The 5291-nt window shown below is 37.6% G+C and overlaps 1 protein-coding gene across 2 annotated transcripts in view; it reads right to left on the bottom strand.

The window, feature by feature from the left end:
* LOC137623222 (uncharacterized) overlaps positions 1-3979 on the bottom strand; it is a 183268-nt gene extending 179289 nt beyond the window's left edge. For both annotated transcript variants that reach the window (XM_068353943.1, XM_068353942.1), the window contains exon 1: positions 3887-3979. The gene's annotated coding sequence lies outside the window, so the exon portion shown is untranslated. The remainder of the gene's footprint in view (positions 1-3886) is intronic.
* Positions 3980-5291: the final 1312 nt, after the last annotated feature.

Here is a 5291-nt window from a genome sequence, read left to right as displayed (position 1 = left end):
TGTGTATGCTCGTAAGCTCACTGTACTACACATATTGTTACTACAATCTAATAAACAGTTCTCTTGATGATGATGTTGTTGAGACGAAACAGGCCCTATATGCGTGTAAAAGCAGGCTATATACAGTATATATATATATATATATATATATATATATATATATATATATATATATATATATATATATATATATATATATATATATATATATATATATATATATGCGTAAAAATCACAGGAAAACGTGATGCTCAGATGCAGAAGAACCACAGGGAAAATGAAAATACAGAATATACTCTATATATATATATATATATATATATATATATATATATATATATATATATATACACACACATATATATATATATATATATATATATATATATATATATATATATATATAGAGAGAGAGAGAGAGAGAGAGAGAGAGAGAGAGAGAGAGAGAGAGAGAGAGAGAGAGAGAGAGAGAGATAAATGGCAGTTCAGGGTTAAAAATGAAACTATAAGAGATTACTCGAGTGCCATGTGTGGATGAGATTAAGGTGAGGGGTAGATGGAGATGGTTTGGGCATACTCTTCGCACTCCCCAAGAGAGATTAGTTTACCATATTTTCAATAGGGGTCCACAAGGAACAAGAAGATTTGGAAGATTAAATGGCTGAGGATTAGGAAGCGTAAGGTAGGAGATGATGAATGGAGAAGTATTAATTTAAAAACTGAAGATAGAAACCGGCGTAATCTAACCGAGGCCCTTTGCGTCAATAGGCGTAGGAGATGATGGTGATAATATGCGTGTCCCCTACACCTAACCTGGCCTTCAGTGAAAACTAGTATGTAAAAGTTATCGAAGCCTGACAGCTAAAATGTAGTATTTCAAGTTATTTAAAACAGGTGGCAATTCATCCAGGCCATATAGGTATTAATTAATATAAATAAATGTATTTCTTATCTGGAGAACGATTATCATTACGAAAATTAGGCCTTCGCAAGGAGTCACTCGTCTCCTACAGACTGTTTGTTGCTACTACAGTGAATTGGAAACTAATGGTTTTCCTCACTTATATTAGTTTGTAGAAAAACAGGGATAAAAAAAAAAAAACGACTACGGCTTCCGACTGAAAAAAAAAAAAAAAAGACCGACGAAATTCAAGAAGCGGTAAAACTGGTTTTGTAACTCCTGATACCTAGGCCTACATAAGCAGAGTTACTACTACACTCTCTCCCAGAGTTTAATATCAGACATAAAAATACCAAAAGAAAACTTATTCATTAATTACCCAGAGGAATTGACAAAATTGCAATGCTTACTCTCAATGAATGGGCTATTCCAACCTTATCATAAATTGAAGGCAAACAAAGATAACGAACATTTTATTGAAAAAAAAAATTCGACATTATTATTATTATTATTATTATTACTTGCTACGCTACAACCCTAGTAGGAAATGCAGGATGCTTGCCCGAGGGGCCCAAGAGAGACAATAGTCCATTGAGGAAATGAAATAAGGAAACTACGAGAAACCATTAAAAAATAAAAATAAAATATTTTGAGAACAGTAACAACAATAGAATAAATCTTTCATACACGAACTACAAAAACTTGAAAAAAAAAAAAAAAGGAAACAGAAATAAGATAGAATAGTCTTGAAATTTAAGATCACCTAGGACTAGACAGGTAAACTTGTTCGATAGACCTACGTGTCCATAGTAACATTTAAACTAACAATTTTAACTAACGATTACCGGATCTCTTGCTTGAGGGTACACTTGGGCACACTTTTCTATCTAGTTTCTCTTCCTCTTGTTTTGTTAAAGTTTTTATAGTTTAAATAGGAAATATTTATTTTAATATTGTTACTATTCCTAAAATGTTCTATTTTCCTTTTTTCCTTATTTCCTTTCCTCACTGGGCTATTTTCCCTGTTGGGGCCCCTGGGCTTATAGCATCCTGCTTTTCCAACTAGGGTTGTAGCTTAGCATTTAATAATAATAATAATAACTGCCAAGGTGGTCGAGGACGTAATAATCGACGTAATCTCTCTTGGTGAATATCGTGTAATTACAGAAGTTTCTAAACACCCTGGTAACTGATATGGGCGAATGACGCAGAGGAGTTCGACGCTTTGCTAATGAGCATTTGTGGATGTGTATATCAATAACAAATTACAGATTCTCAATAAATTTTACAACTAATGTAACCTAACTGTAGTCTGTCGTCATTACTTTCAATACATAAACTAAATTTTTATATCTATTATTATGTAATTAACTTAATTGAGCGTGGAATATACAGATTCTCAATAAATTTTACAACTAATGTAACCTGACTGTAGTCTGTCGTCATTATTTTCAATACATAACCTAATTTTTATCTATTATTAAGTAATTAACTTAATTGAGGGTGGAATATATGAAACGAAACCCATATAAAAAAAAAACTTAACGTACATATAAAAAAAAAAACCCAGTCTTAACCAGTCTTCTCAATACGGTCGTTGATAAAATATTACGTCACTATAATGAGGACAGGCCCGAAGTGTTGCTTTCAATAGGCCTAAATTTAGGCCTACGTGAGACATGTCTGGGTAGTTTACGTAATTCTGGGCGGGGCTATTTTCGGGTTTGCTATGGAATGTAAACAAACCTGGGTAGGCCTATGTCATCTCTGAAATTCCCACTTTTTTTTTTTCATGGTTGGGTATCGATGTTACGTCACCCGGGCCTCACACGTGTAAAATGGTATTTTTTTCGGTGTAAGCAAAATTACAAATACTAAATAAAACACGGGATTATTGTTATTAATATTACTAGCCAGGCTACAGCCCTAGTTGGAAAAGCAAGATGCTATAAGCCCAAAGGCTCCAACAGGGAAAAATAGCTCAGTGAGGAAAGGAAATAACGGTAAAATGGTATTTTTTTCGGTGTAAGCAAAATTACAAATACTTATTAATATTACTAGCCAGGCTACAACCCTAATTGGAAAAGCAAGATGCTATAAGCCCAAAGCTTCCAACAGGGAAAAATAGCTCAGCGAGGAAAGGAAATAAGGAAATAAATAAATGGTGAGAACAAATTAACAATAAATCATTCTACAAACAGTAACAACGTCAAAACAGATATGTCATAATAAACTATAAACTATGAAAAGACTTATGTCAGCCCAACATAAAAAACCTTAAGGCTTAGGCGAGGCACTCTCAAGGTTGCACGGTACTTTCTCGTATTTAAAATGTTTTACAATATACAAACCATAATTACATAACCATAATTACATAAAAGCCACAGATACAATATCACAGCTAACAAAATGTACACAAGGAAAAAAATACTTAAAATACATTATTCGAAGCCATGCTTTGGTAACAAGCCAAACAAGTGTGACAAACTTCAGTTCACCTGGGAAGTTTACACACTACGAAGTTGTCAACGTAGGATTCGTCGCCGATCCTTAGGACCTTTAGGATCTCATTCAATTTCCTCCCAAAAAACGGAATAGATAAGTTGCTACTAGAACCGAATGTTAATCAAACTAGTCGCAGAGGGGGTGTTTGAGACACACCAGCTCCTCCTAGTAGCAGCAACCAATCTCTCTCTCTCTACAGGAAAAAGGATATATAACTATTTCTTCCACTTTGATGAGGTCAATGAATAACAGCCGCCGAACCTTTAGGATCTCATTCAATTTCCTCCCAAAAAACGTAATAGGCAGTTGCTACTAGAACCGAATGCTAATAAAACTAGTAGGGGGGTTTTTGGGACGACCCACACCAGCTCCTCCTAGTAGCAGCAACCAATCTCTCTCTCTCCACAGCAAAAAAGGATTTATAACTATTCCTTCCACTTTGATGAGGTCAATGAATAACAGCCCCCGTTCCCTCCTCACCATTCACGCAACACCACAGCGAAAATCGTCGCGTATTCTGCAATAAAGTGACGGAGGCAGAGCACAACACATCAACGCGGTTACATATCAGAGAGCCAACTGGCCTGGGCCTGAATGCGCAGATATAAACATACACGGACATACACACGTACTCACAGCCATTACACACACGTAAAAGAATATTTTAGACGCGAGCGAGTGGCAGCGTTACGCAATGCATTTCTACTTTTATAAATTTGAACATTTAATTGTATGGTTTTGATGAAGGAATTTTAAAAGTGGCCATTTCGACGAGGGAGGGAGAAGGATGGGCAGGGAGAAGAGAGCAATGGGTAGAAGGGGGAAGGAGGCCGCAAGAGGTGAGAAAGTTGGTTAAAATTGGAGATATGCGGCAACTCGCCAACGGCAACGCTGCTACCACCATTCTCATCCCCCCCACAAACCCCCCCTGACCCCCCCCCCTGACCCCACCGGCACCGTTCTATTCTATCTAGTTTTTCCTCACACTCCCTCAATGCCTCACTCACTCTCTTATTCCTAAATGACATAACAACCGTCATAGACGTTATACCAATTTGCATTCACCTCCTGTTACATGGGGGACGGCGGTTGCACAAATATACACAAATATAGCCAGTTGTTACCAATGTAGTCGAAATGAATACCGTTGAGTTCCAGCCACTCCTTGCCAGAGTCGAGGTGAGGGTCTGAGGAGGAGGAGGAGGGGGTAGGAGGAGACGAAATAGATGTGGTGCAATTCATTTGGAGGAAACTATCTATAGGTTCATGCTACCGAACAATTATGGATTCTTAACTTCTAAGAACGTGCACACAGCCCAAGAGAGTTTAATGGTGTATATCTTGCATCTAAACAAACCAAAAGTCCTCCTACAGACCACCGAGTACTGTCTGCAACATCGGTCACGTGCGATGCAAAATCTTGCCATTCTACTTTCTACTCACCAACATTATTCATCAAAGCATGATTCTTTCGGTATAAATTTCAGTCAGAGCCCTGCATAATCGTTGCATGAACAATTTTCATATTAAAATAAACACAAAAGGAAGCCCCACGGTAATAAGTAATCAAGGGATAATTTTTACATTATGGCGATGTCTGGCAAGGATTTCACATTCATTCCTCTTCTCCCCTTCACTCGACTACGACAGACCCCCCACCATAACCCCCCTCCCCCCCACACTGACATCTCCTAGCAGTGTCCCCGGTCCCATCCCCGAAATCCCCCATTTCGACCTTGGCTCGGGTGAACCAGTACAACCCCGACAAAAGGACGTTGCCGGTTTAAGACCCCGATATAGTGTCCTTGGCCAGGGGTGTACCCAAGTGTATTAGAAAACATCACAAGAAGAGCCAAGGAATGCTTTAGGCTTCACAATCTGTTTT

Source organism: Palaemon carinicauda, chromosome 30, assembly GCF_036898095.1.
Source record: "Palaemon carinicauda isolate YSFRI2023 chromosome 30, ASM3689809v2, whole genome shotgun sequence".
NCBI classification, from domain to species: domain Eukaryota; kingdom Metazoa; phylum Arthropoda; class Malacostraca; order Decapoda; family Palaemonidae; genus Palaemon; species Palaemon carinicauda.
This window is presented reverse-complemented; position numbering and strand designations above follow the sequence as displayed.